This window comes from Pangasianodon hypophthalmus, chromosome 10, assembly GCF_027358585.1.
Source record: "Pangasianodon hypophthalmus isolate fPanHyp1 chromosome 10, fPanHyp1.pri, whole genome shotgun sequence".
NCBI classification, from domain to species: Eukaryota; Metazoa; Chordata; class Actinopteri; order Siluriformes; family Pangasiidae; genus Pangasianodon; species Pangasianodon hypophthalmus.
Window position 1 is genome coordinate 19909461 of NC_069719.1, and position 14696 is coordinate 19924156.

A 14696-nucleotide genomic window follows, 5' to 3' on the forward strand; every position below is an offset into this window, starting at 1 on the left:
CTACTAACAGCCAGACCACGTCCTTGGTGCGCATGCGTAGTGCATCAGCAGGTGGCAGGATTCTGAAAACAGTAGCATGTGCCACAGCATATGGACCAGTTGGAGTGTATTGTGTTTAAACAAACAGATCAAATTAAATGTGTTGTTATGCAAAAGTCAATAAGGAATAGAGTTTTCCCGTTGTCTAGTTGTTTGATGAGTGAAATAAAAAAAATTCTAAATGTAAATATTAGACAATTCTCGTAAAAAAAAAATTGTGAATTGAGCTGAATGGCATTAATGCATGAATTGTGTTATACTCATTAAATACAATTAAAGACAGTTATTACATGAAATATGCTTGACTACGGAGGAGTCAAGCACTACATTGCACTACATATGGGGCAAATGACACCAATGTTTTTTCCTCTCTCAGGACATGGTACTTACTGGCTATTTCATCGTCAATGCCTGCCATATTTCACTGCAGATTTCAAAAGCAATACATGACTTCAAAGCAGCAGTCTCCAAGGAATCATATGACAAAGACATCACAATTTTAGGTCAAACAGTTAAAGAGATATGAGCACGTTTTTAAAAAAATTACAGACTGAAATCTTTATAGTGCTTGTAAACACTGAGATCATGCAGATACAGGTCAAGAGCTTCAGTTACTGTTCATAACATACATCAGAATGCGGAAAAAGTGTGATCTCAGTGACTTTGATCGTGGCGTGGATGTCTGCTACAACAGCAGATGACCACATTGGGTTCCACTCCTGTGGAATCTGAGGCTATCATGGGCACAGACTCACCAAAACTAGACAAGACTGGAAAAAGACCAGGTGATTTTTTTCTAACCTTCAACTGTCCAGTTTCTGACGGGCTGTCAGGAAGACACGTTAGGGTGGGGAGGGCGGGGAGGGCGGGAAAGGCCCCACCCTTCGGGGGAATTACCCTCAGGGATTGCCCTTTGGAGCAGACATGAGACGAAACTCTGAGTCACACCTTCGACCAAATGAAAGTAATTCATAGTCAGTGGGTTCAGCCCAACATTGCACTCTCCTGCCCCTATTTTGCAGTTATTAAAGATAGGTTATCCCGAGTGATACAGGACACTCAAACCAGAGGAAACGTCCCAATAATTGGTCCCACTGAGTTGTCGGGAGATGTTATTCCAGGCAGCTCACCATAATCAAATAGCGGGGCACTTAGACAAGGATAAAACACTGAACCTACTCATGGCCTATTTCTATTGGCCAGGCATTCGAGATGATGTTGGCAGGTGGTGTGCAGCATGTCGCAATGTCAGCTGGTGAATCCGCCGGCCACCCCAAAACTACCATAGTGTGCATTACCCTTAATTGAGGTCCCCTTCGAAAGAATTGGTATGGACCTCGTCGGGCCATTAGAATGGATTGCATGAGGGCATCGTTTTGTAAGTTTTAGTGGACTATGCAACGCGCAAAGCAGTAAGGCATTACAATAATCATTACAATAATAAACATGAACTCATTTTTCTGCATTGTGTAGTGACATTATATTTCTTATCTTAGCAATATTTCTGAGATGAAAGAAGGTTATCCTAGTAAAATTATCTACATGAGCTTCAAATGAAAGAGTGGAGTCAATAATCACACCAAGGTCTTTTACTGTTGCACATGATGAAACAGAAAGGCCATCCAGAGTTACTATATAATCAGAAAGCTTATTTCGAGCTTCATGTGGTCCTACTGCAAGTACTTCTGAGTTATTCTTGAGTTACTATAGTATATACTTCCTGTCAGCTCAAAACAGTCTGGTCAGTCTCCTCTGATCTCACTCATCAACAAGGTGTTTCAGTCTGCAGAGCCTCTGCACACAGGATGTTTTTTGTTTTTTGCACTATTCTGTGTAAACTCTAGAGACTGTTGTTGGAGATCAGCAGTTTCTGAAATACTCAAACCAGCCCATCTGGCACCAACAACCATGCCACGGTTAAAGTCACTGAGATCACACTTGAGCATTAACTGAAGCATTAACTGAAGCTCTTGACCTGTATCTGCATAATTTTATGCATTGTCCTGCTGATATATGATTGGCTGATTGGGTAACTGCATAAATGAGCATTTGTATAGGGGTTCCTTTTAAAGTGACAGGTGAGTGAAGTAAAAATACACTAATGAAAAGAAATCCATAGAAATTCAAAACAATAATAAAAATGCATTATTTCTTCTACAGACCACATGAGATGAGATATCTGTACAAATATCAGGTTTCAGAACTCAGCATTCAGAGGTCTGCTTTCTTTTTTTTCTATTCTTGCAGGAAAGGCTTTGTATGCTGTGCACACGTTAGATCTGAACATTGCTTTTTTCAACTTGCCATGGGTCTACAAGTATGTATGATATACCGGTGGATTCACTATTTGTACATTATTTTGTGAATTTATATGTGCGTTTTAAAAATGTCACCTCACTTCCTGTTTTATATCTTCACTGTCAAATTTGTTTGCATGCTATGGGTGGATGGTTTCTAATATCAAAAATCCTTTGCGCAGTTTGGTCTGAAGATTATCTGAGCCAACGGTGGTGAGGATTGGGCAAAAATTGAAGGTTGTGAAAAGTTTTATGTGGTTTTCAAGAAATTTCAAATTGTTCATGAAATACAAAGGTGGCCATGTCATGTACTGATCTTAGAAGCTTTCAAGGAATCAGGGAAAACAATAATCATGATTCTAAACCAAACGCTTAAAAAAGTAATTGGAAAAGAAACATCAAATGATCTTACAAGGAATCAGGGAAAACAATAATCATGATTCTAAACTAAACAATTAAAAAAGTAATTGGAAAAGAAACATGGTTTTGCTTATTACAGCGCCACCTAGCGGTCAAATGAGACAAAACTTGATTGGTTCTCTATAAAACTCATTCTTGAAGTCTTTGTCAAGTTTGGTGTGAAAATGTCAAAGCATTATTGAGAGACAGCCAAACTTTCTGGCTTGCATAATGGTGGAAATTTAGAAATGGCGGATGGAAAATGTTTGCACTGACATGACATGACATCATGTCACAAATCAGACTGGACCAGAATTACCAATTTATTCCAAATGGTTCCAGAGTAAATAGAAAAATATATCTTTTTACATGAGCAAATATCAAATGCTGTGAAAAGTTTTGGGGGTGCTGTCCCACTAAGTTTTCTCAAGTTTCATGTTGATCAATCAGGCCGTTGTCGAGATATGGCCTCACTTCCTGTTTGGCGGCTTCACTGTCAAATTTGTTTTGTTACAAGCGAACATTTTTGAAGGTAAAAAACCTTCAGATAACTTTTGTGGAGATTAGTCTAAAGATCATCTGAGCCAAAGTTGGAAAGGTGGAAAATCCAATATAGTGAGTCTGTTGAAATTGGCATGAGCCAAGGATTAATGTGGAAAATAAACTTTGTTCCTATGTCAAATGGTTCCAAAGTTATAAGCATAAATGTACCATGAAATCTGACCCAATGCTGGTGCTAGAGACAATGAGGGGCGGAGCCAAATTTTTCCAACTGTTTGTCATATGGTTCTAGGGAATGACATAGATTTCCAGTGTAGAAGAATAATAAGAGAAAAACACAAACAAAAACAATAGTGTTCCAGCACCATCAGTGCTTGACCCCTAATAAACTAAGACTGAGATTGAGAACCATATTCATCCTTAATTTTCTTTGTTCTACTGAACCTGTAACCAGTGATGAGTTTTATAATGGAAATGTAAACTTCTGAGCCATTCTTGCTCCTAAAACCTATAAAAATGTTTCAGGTGCATGAGTTATGTGCATTTAATGGTTTAATCTACACCTTGCACAAGTTGCATAATCAAGTGAACAAGTGTTATTTACAAAGGAGATCATTCTTAAACCAAGTGGGTCTTATTTCCAGAATTCAAGATTTGACATTGTTTCAGCATTTCCACCTTCTTTAAAGTTGCACACCATGCCACAGCTGCTTCTTTTTTTTTTTTTTTTTTTTTTGGAACATCTGGAGACTTAAGTTTCATCTGTGTGAATTTCAGAGCCCAAGGAGTCAATGATTCTAAAAGCCATTCTTTAAAACCAACCTTTTTTTTATTATCACTTAATTGAAAACAAATATATGTAGCTTACTTATACATATTTTATTTCAATGGTGATGTTTACACAAGAAAAAACAGCATCAGACAGACTTCAGAGGTCTCCTTGTCATTATGGCTTGCCTTTGCCCTCCTTTTCTTGTCCTTTTTCTTGACTCTTGTCATTACACTTGCCGTGATGTTGGCCTTGACCTGGCTCATGGCGAGGTCCGTGCTCTTGGCCTCTTCCTTTGTCCTTGCCCTCACCTGGGCATTCTTTGCTCTTATTGCAGTGCAACAGAAATATACATGAGCTTCATATTTCTCAAAGCCTATGATGCTATTGTTGCATATGGATATCATATGTATACATGCATATCATTAGCACATACATCAGAAAGAAGAAAAGAAGTTAAGCTGTTACCTGAGAGGTTTGATCTTTCCATGCAAAAAGAGAAAACAGAGCACATGTTTTTTGATTGAATAAACAAAAGCTTCTTTTAGAAATGCTTACAGAAAATAGAATATATATGTATAGAATATATTGAAATGTACTTACCTGTATTTCCCATTGTTCTCAGGAATAACTGCACTGAAACTGCATGAAAAGGAGACTGTTAAACTAAAGTATGAAGCATGCATTTCTGTGTTCTAATTTTTCTTGGTCTAATTTTTTTGTTACATTAGTTGTTGCATAGTTCTAGAGTTTACATATATTCATACGTCACTAATAACCAATATTTTAAAAATTTTCTTGCTGAACAATCATCACTAAAAATAATTGTTGTATCATGTCCTACCTGTTGGCTTGACAAGTCCACCTCTGAAGAAACTCTCTGCTCTGTCTGAATTTATGATGTAGCGACACCCTGGAGAAGATGGACAGGTATAGACAAGTACAACATGATAAGCAAGTGGAGATAAGCGTTACGGACAACCCTAATGTGGGATGCCATATAAAAAGCATATACAGCATATACTTCTAATTAAGTATTTTCAGGTGTTATATTAGCTATAACAATGATTTTGCATGTGGCAGTTTCTAATTAATTTTTCTAATTAATAACTGTCCAATAACTGTCCATTAATAACGTCACCGTCTCCAAGACCATCACCTCACGCTCCAACCAGAAGCCGTGGATGACTGCAGAGGTGCGTGCGCTACTGAGGACCCGGGACTCTGCTTTCAGAGCAGGCGACAAGGTGGCCCTAAAAACAGCGAGGGCCAATCTGTCCCGGGCCATCAGAGAAGCAAAGCGCGCACACGCTCAGAGAATCCACAACCACTTCAAGACCAGCAGAGACACACGGCGCATGTGGCAGGGCATTCAGAACATCACAAACTACAGGACACCACCATCTGCCTGTGACAGTGATGCCTCCCTCCCAGATGCGCTGAACGACTTCTACGCTCGGTTCGAGGCACAGAACGGCGTGACGGCGAGGAAGACCACCCCTCCTCCCAATGACCAGGTGCTGTGTCTACACAGAGTCAACCCACGAAAGGCTGCTGGACCAGACCAGACAACATTCCTGGCAGGGTGCTCAGGGGACGTGCAGACCAGTTGGCAGATGTTTTCACGGACATCTTCAACACCTCCCTGAGCAGCACCGTTGTTCCGACGTGCCTCAAGGCCACCACCATCGTCCCCGTACCAAAGAAGTCTTCAGTGTCCTGCCTCAATGACTACCGTCCCGTTGCACTTACACCCATCATCATGAAGTGCTTCGAGAGGCTCGTCATGAGGTACATCAAGACCCTGCTGCCTCCCTCACTGGACCCCCTGCAATTCGCTTACCGTCCCAACCGTTCAACAGATGACGCCATCACCACCGCCCTCCATCTGGCCATCACCCACCTGGACAATAAAGACACTTATGTTAGAATGCTGTTCATAGACTTTAGTTCAGCATTCAATACAATCATTCCTCAGCACCTGATTGGAAAGCTGAACCTGCTGGGCCTGAACACCTCCCTCTGTAACTGGATCCTGGATTTCCTGACTGGGAGACCTCAGTCAGTCCGGATCGGGAACAGCATCTCCAACACCACCACACTGAGCACTGGGGCCCCACAGGGCTGTGTGCTCAGTCCATTGCTGTTCACTCTGCTGACTCACGACTGTGTAGCTATGCACGGCTCAAATCACATCATCAAGTTCGCCGTTGACACGACCGTGGTGGGTCTCATCAGCAAGAACGACGAGTCAGCATACAGAGATGAGGTGCAGCGGCTAGCGGACTGGTGCAGAGCCAACAACCTGTCCCTGAATGTGGACAAAACTAAAGAGATGGTTGTTGACTTCAGAAGAGCACAGAGTGACCACTGTCCGCTGAACATCGGTGGCTCCTCCGTGGAGATCGTCAAGAGCACCAAGTTTCTTGGTGTTCACCTGGCGGAGAACCTCACCTGGTCGCTCAACACCAGTTCTGTAACGAAGAAAGCCCAGCAGCGCCTGTACTTTCTACGAAGGCTGAGGAAAGCACATCTCCCACCCTCCATCCTCACCCTGTTCTACAGAGGGACTATCGAGAGCATCCCGTGCAGCTGCATCACTGCCTGGTTTGGGAATTGCACTGTCTCAGAACGCAAGACCCTGCAGCGGATAGTGAGGACAGCTGAGAAGATCATCGGGGTCTCTCTTCCCTCCATCTCGGACATTTACACCTCTCGCTGCATCCGCAAAGCCACCAGCATTGTGGATGACCCCACACACCCCTCTCACACACTCTTCACCCTCCTGCCGTCTGGTTCTCTATAAAACTCATTTTTCTTGAAGTCTTTGTCAAGTTTGGTGTGAAAATGTCAAAGCATTACTGAGAGACAGCCAAATTTTTGGGGTGCATAATGGTGGATGGAAAATGTTTGCACTGACATGACATGACATCATGTCACAAATCAGACTGGACCAGAATTACCAATTTATTCCAAATGGTTCCAGAGTAAATAGAAAAATATATCTTTTTGCATGAGCAAATATCAAATGCTGTGAAAAGTTTTGGGGGTGCTGTCCCACTAAGTTTTCTCAAGTTTCATGTTGATCAATCAGGCCGTTGTCGAGATATGGCCTCACTTCCTGTTTGGCGGCTTCACTGTCAAATTTGTTTTGTTACAAGCGAACATTTTTGAAGGTAAAAAACCTTCAGATAACTTTTGTGGAGATTAGTCTAAAGATCATCTGAGCCAAAGTTGGAAAGGTGGAAAATCCAATATAGTGAGTCTGTTGAAATTGGCATGAGCCAAGGATTAATGTGGAAAATAAACTTTGTTCCTATGTCAAATGGTTCCAAAGTTATAAGCATAAATGTACCATGAAATCTGACCCAATGCTGGTGCTAGAGACAATGAGGGGCGGAGCCCAAATCTGGTGAAATGACTATTGGAACTATGCCCAATCGGTGTGCCAAATTTTTCCAACTGTTTGTCATATGGTTCTAGGGAATGACATAGATTTCCAGTGTAGAAGAATAATAAGAGAAAAACACAAACAAAAACAATAGTGTTCCAGCACCATCAGTGCTTGACCCCTAATAAACTAAGACTGAGATTGAGAACCATATTCATCCTTAATTTTCTTTGTTCTACTGAACCTGTAACCAGTGATAAGTTTTATAATGGAAATGTAAACTTCTGAGCCATTCTTGCTCCTAAAACCTATAAAAATGTTTCAGGTGCATGGGTTATGTGCGCTTAATGGTTTAATCTACACCTTGCACAAGTTGCATAATCAAGTGAACAAGTGTTATTTACAAAGGAGATCATTCTTAAACCAAGTGGGTCTTATTTCCAGAATTCAAGATTTGACATTGTTTCAGCATTTCCACCTTCTTTAAAGTTGCACACCATGCCACAGCTGCTTCTTTTTTTTTTTTTTTTTTTTGGAACATCTGGAGACTGAAGTTTCATCTGTGTGAATTTCAGAGCCCAAGGAGTCAATGATTCTAAAAGTCATTCTTTAAAACCAACCTTTTTTTTATTATCACTTAATTGAAAACAAATATATGTAGCTTACTTATACATGTTTTATTTCATTGGTGATGTTTACACAAGAAAAAACAGCATCAGACAGACTTCAGAGGTCTCCTTGTCATTATGGCTTGCCTTTGCCCTCCTTTCCTTGTCCTTGACCATGACCATGACCGTGACCATGACCATGACCCTGACCCTTGCCATGACCTTGGCCTTGACCTTGGCCTTGACCTGGCCCATGGCCATGTCCGTGCTCTTGGCCTTTTCCTTTGCCCTTGCTCTCACCTTGGCATTCTTTGCTCTTATTGCACTGCAGCAGAAATATACATGAGCTTCATATTTCTCAAAGCATATGATGCTATTGTTGCATATGGATATCATATGTATACATGCATATCATTAGCACATACATCAGAAAGAAGAAAAGAAGTTAAGCTGTTACCTGAGGGGTTTGATCTTTCCATGCAAAAAGAGAAAACAGAGCACATGTTTTTTAATTGAATAAACAAAAGCTTCTTTTAGAAATGCTTACAGAAAATAGAATATATATGTATAGAATATTGAAATGTACTTACCTGGGTTTGTATCTGCCATTGTTCTCAGGAATAACTGCACTGAAACTGCATGAAAAGGAGACTGTTAAACTAACGTATGAAGCATGCATTTCTGTGTTCTAATTTTTCTTGGTCTAATTTTTTTGTTACATTAGTTGTTGCATAGTTCTAGAGTTTACATATATTCATACGTCACTAATAACCAATATTTTAAAACTTTTCTTGCTGAACAATCATCACTAAAAATAATTGTTGTATCATGTCCTACCTGTTGGCTTGACAAGTCCACCTCTGAAGAAACTCTCTGCTCTGTCTGAATTTATGATGTAGCCACACCCTGGAGTAGATGGACAGGTATAGACTGGTACAACATGTTAAGCAAGTGGAGAAGCGTTAAGGACAACCCTAATGTGGGACGCCGGCTACACAAACTATTGGAGAAGAGGAAGATCATTTTTAGATATTAAAATGTTGATATTGCAAAGTTAGATGTCGGAAATTTAGAAGAGAATGAAGGAGACATCAGGAAAGAGCATATAAAAAGCATATACAGCATATACTTCTAATTAAGTATTTTCAGGTGTTATATTAGCCATAACAATGATTTTGCATGTGGCAGTTTCTAATTAATTTTTCTAATTAATAACTGTCCATATGCATTTGCAAATACTGTGAATGCATTAACGCATGTTCGTACAGCGCCCACAGACAGGTTTGTTTGACATTTCATATGAATGAATTTATTAATCCACAGTTCAGTTCAGTCAGCAGGTGTGGTCAAGTGTCAGTGTTTCCTCTGATTAAAATCATATATTTTGAATCTTGATTTTTCTCCCCAGTTAATATTTATTGGGTGATAGTTGCTAAAATAAATTATCTAATAAACGCTAAACAAATAAATAAATACTAAAAACTATAAAAAAAAAATTAGAAAAAACAAATTATGAATAAAGTATATTAAGGATGTAAGTAAAAAATGAGTAGGAGGTGATGCATGATGGATTTGTAATGCTGCTTTGTAGAACTGCACAAAGAGGATCTTTAAGCATTCATGAAAGACTCCCAAATGATAAGTCTTTGTCATGCATAAATTATTGTCATGTATATTGTTTGGGCCAAAGGTAATATCACATTCCATATATGTTTCATGATGGTGTATAGGATGCCAATCCTATCCATGTAGTGTAGTTTAATGTGCTATGTACTGTATATTTGGGCCAGAAAGATACCTCATTGGAATCTTTTATGGAGGTTTATAATAAAGTTATGTTCACATTTTTCCAAAAAAGCAGTGAAACATTGAAAATATTTCTATACATAGTCTGATAACAGAGATTATAAGTGACATTAGAACATGAGGTTTCTGTGCATTCTATATCAGAAAGCACAAACACATTGTTCTATCCATTATTAGCTGCCAGTGTAACACAATTAATAGATTTAACTGCACTGGGTTGTGATTGCCCTAAGGTGTCCACATAAGTCTATATGCTTTTTTCCCCTTTGCAGCAGTGTGAAACTGTTTGCACCACTCCTCAATAACTTGTCATACCAGCCTTTTATGGGATTGAATGTCTGCTGTCTCATAATGATGATGTGAGTCATGCAATGAACTCTTGTGGCAAAACAAACCGTGTAACTTATCTACCATGTGCAAAATTAAAATCAAATAAATCAGAGGAAAAGTACAAGAATTATCATACTCAACAATGGGACAATAAATGAATATAACAGACAAAATAAACAAACAAACAAACAAAAAAATTGAACCTGTTAAGCAGGTTCCTTTGTATGGGTCATGGGAGTTGGCTAGGTAAGAAAGAAAAAAACACAAAGAAACAACTAGACACTACTGAATGGTTCACTGCAAACAACAACAACAAAAACAACAACAACAACAACAAAACCTATGTAAAAGTAACCCAAGCCACAGATGGTTGTACTGAATCTTTCTCTTGTTTTATATACTATCCTTCTGAATTACAGCTGAATTCATAGCTGTGGTAAAAACACAAATAGACATTTATCAGAGGTGAACTTATCATCATTAATTAAAAGCAATGGCAGAAGGTAAAAACCAGAAGATGCAGAAAGCACAGTGAACCACAAACAGGAATGCTAAGTACTTGGTGTCTGGAAACTAGAAACCAGAAACTAGAAAATGGAGATTTGTAATCTGGGAACTTGAAACTATAAACTCTGAAATCACACTGAATCCAGTTCAGAACTGCAGACCTATCACTGTGATATTACAGACACTTGTTAACGGTGAGGGACAGAAGCAAACGCCGATCAAGGCAGAAGTAATGCCGGATAAACAGAAGAAACTGTGAAAACCAGGAAGTAAGACAGCAAGTAAACAGAAGGCTGCAGTGTAAGTAACAGTACCTGATAGAGTGGAAAAAAGAAATCTTATGTACTGGAAAATACAGCAGTATTAACACTAGCCAGGCAGTGGACATGGCAAGGATCACTATGCTGAAATTCCTAAACATGCCCCCTTTTCAGCACCTGGGAAAGCAGATCATCTGCACATGTTCGTGCATGTGATGTGTATAGGTTGTTTTTACCTTGCATTGCGTGGACAGTTATGAGTCATTGTACAGTCTCTTTGACTTATAGCATGCGTGTTTCTGAAGAAAAAAAAAAAAAGTGTGAAGGTAGGCAGGATAGAGTTTCCAAGTCATACACAGGTGTGGCTGCAGAGGCTGTGATATGCATCTGATAATTACTGCTGATTGTGGTCCAAAGCATATAGGCAAGGGCATGCAAAATGCTAATTATTTCTTCTTGTTCCAGGCTAGCTTAACAATTGAAATTTTGGGGGGAAACACAGTTATGAATCGAAACCAAATTACAATGCTACTGAAGGCCAGTGTGGCTTAGTGCTACAGCAGGTTCTCCAGGGTCCCTGGTCTGATCATGAGCTCGGGTTACTGTCTGTGTGGAGTTTTCCATGTTCTTCCTGTGTCTGCATGGGTTTTCTGGTTTCCTCCCACTTCACAAAAACATGATAGGTGGATTGGCTATGCTAAATTGCCCCCTAGTTGTGATTGCGTGTGTCACTGTGTGGGCATGATGCCCTACAATGGACCAGCGTCACATCCACGGTGTATTCCTGCCTCGTGCCCAGTGTTCCCTCAGAATTAAAAAAAAATAAATAAATAAAAATACATAATTAAAAAGTATTCACCCCCCACCCCCCTTTCTTTTAGCAATCTATTTTAGGACAAGTGTTTAATTTTTTTTAATTCGCCTGTGTCCAAATATACAGTATGCTTGCACGATAAATATCTCTGACTTAGGGAGCTGTCACAGCTAAAACGGCAGATCAGATCAGCCCTGCTGTCTCGAAGACCAAGTAACTGCCTGTGAAGCTTCGAGGTGAAGTTGTTAGTAGGAAAAAAGATGGAGAAAGTTATTAAAACAATGGCAAAACTTTGAACCTTCCTAGAAGCACTGTGAAATCCATTATAACAAAGTGGAAAAAAATATGGCACAACTCAGACTCTACCAAGATCAGGCCAAACTGAGTGCTCAGGCAGAAAGAGCAGTTGACAGAGAAGTGTCTGAGAGTCCAGCTATAATACTGAAGGGGCTACAGAGCTCTCTAGCAGAAATAGAAGAACCTCTGAAGATATCAACAATATCATCAGCTCTTCACGAATCCTTCTGTCAGATCTATGGGAGAGTGGACAGAAGGAAGTCACTTCTGAGAAAGGCCATCTTAGAAAACCTGAGAACTTTTGGGAAAAGATTTTATGGTCTGATGAGAATAAAGTTGAGGTACTTGGTCTAATGCGAGAGCATAATATTTGGCACAAACCAAATAACACCATTTCTTTGATCAAGCATAGTAGCATCATGCTCTATGGTTGCTTTTCAGCAGGAGGAACTGGAACACTTGTTGCCATCACAGAGTTGGATAGATTTTGCATTGAGGAATGGAGCAAAATGCCCAAAACAAAATGTGCAAAGCTCATATAGACACATCTCCGACAACTCAAATCTGTTAATCTTGCAGAAGAAATTGTCCTTTTGCAAGATTAACAGATTTGAGTTGTCCCAGATGTGCCTGTTTGAGCTTTGCACATTTTGATTTGGGCATTTTCTTCCATTCAAACTGAGGGGGTGAATTCTTATCAGTTTAGCAGCTTAGATGTTTTCTTTTCAAATAAGTGTGAGGACATCTAAATACTTTATTTAGTTTTATTAAAGTAGAAAATGACTTCAAAAGGAGCAGAAAAAATCACATTGTGATATGCTTAAATTTGATGTTGCAATACAGCAAAAAGAGAAATAATCATTGGGGATGAACTTTCTGGAAGTACTTTATGTGAAAACTATGTTTGTTTTTCAGTAGAATAGCTGTGGAATTGCTCTGGTGATGTAAGAAGGCAACGCCTACAATAATTGCGTAGATACACTGACAGGAATTTTAATTACACATTTACACCCAGAGCTTTCTTGCCTGACATGCATATACCTGCCTGAGGTGGAAGGAGTACTGTAGTAGTAATATTTTCAGGATATGAAACAAATGCATAAGAGTTCAGTAAGCTTTATAATAGTTCAATAATAACATATCATTGCCACTCTCCACTTGTATAATATACTGTGCAATGCTTTATAGAGGACCAGATTTACAACCAAGGATGCAACCGGTTTACATACTATCCAAATCAAAAGAAGTGGACTAAAGCAGAGATCCAATAATACTGAACCAATACCAAGTTCACCCATGATTTATTTAAATACAGGGGATTGAGCAAATTCAGGAAGAAAGAGCTGTAGTCAGAAACAACGGAGATTCCATTTTTTCCTCAATATCTATAATGCACACTCGCAAAAATATGTATTTCGGTTGTTTAGACTATGAAACCCCACCTTGAAATTTTCTTGTCAGTGTGTATGTGTGTCAATAGATACAGTGTTGTTAACAAAGACAAGGATGTCCCTCTTGAGTGACACCTTGATTAAGACTGAGCACCAGCCATGGTTACAATAAAGAAGTCTTAACGGCACACAAACAGGGTTGGGTGGAGCCCATATATGTGTCATTGTGTCTCCAGCTTTGTGTACAGCCTGTCTGTGTGGTTACTCATATATTTCATACACCAAACATCACTGCACAATATACAGAATCTAGATAACATTTACTTTTTGGGTGTTTTGCACTTGTATTCTTAATTATTGGGGATTAAAATTTGTTCATTATTATTGTGGTGGCATTAATTTCCAAACTGTTATGTAAAACCTTAATTCCCAATACTTGCCCCATCCTGATTTCTTCTGTTTTTGTGTATATCTCATACGAAATAGTTTTAGACCTTCAAACAAAATACAATATAAAACGAAAGCAACCTTCTAAACACAGAATACAGTTTTTATTTTTATTTTTTTTATTGAAGCAAAAAAAGTTATCCAACACCTATCACCCATGTGAAAAACTAACTGCTCTCTTAAACCTAAAATCTGGTTGTGCCACCTTTATCAGCAGTAACTGCAACCAAACGCTTCTGATAACTGGAGATCAGTCTTTCACAGCCCTGTGGTGGAATTTTGGCCCACTCTTCTTTTCAGGACTGCTTTAGTTCAGCCACATTGAAGAGTTTTCCAGCATGAGCTGCCCGTTTAAAGTCCTGCCACAGCATCTCAATTGGGTTCAAGTAAGGACTTTGACTAGGCCACTCCAAAAGTTTAATTTTGCTTTTTTGAGCCATTCAGAGGTAGACTTCCTCTTATCCTTTGGATCATGTCTTGCTGCATAATCTAGTTGCGCTTGAGTTTCAACTTACGGACTGAAGACTGGACATTCTCCTTTAGGATTTTCTGGTAGAGAGCAGAATTCATATTTCCTTCAATGATTGCAAGTTGCCCAGGACCTGAAGCAGCAAAGCATCCCCACGCCACCACACTGCCACCACCATCCTTGACTGTAGGTATGATGTTCTTTTTGTGGAATTCGGTGTTTGGTTTACGCCAGATGTAACGGGACCCTGTCTTCTAAACAGTTCCACTTTTGATGCATCAGTCCACAGAACTTTCTCCTGAAAGATTTGAGGATCATCGTGGTGTGTTTTGACAAAATTCAGACGAGTCTTAACGCTCTTCTGGGTTAGC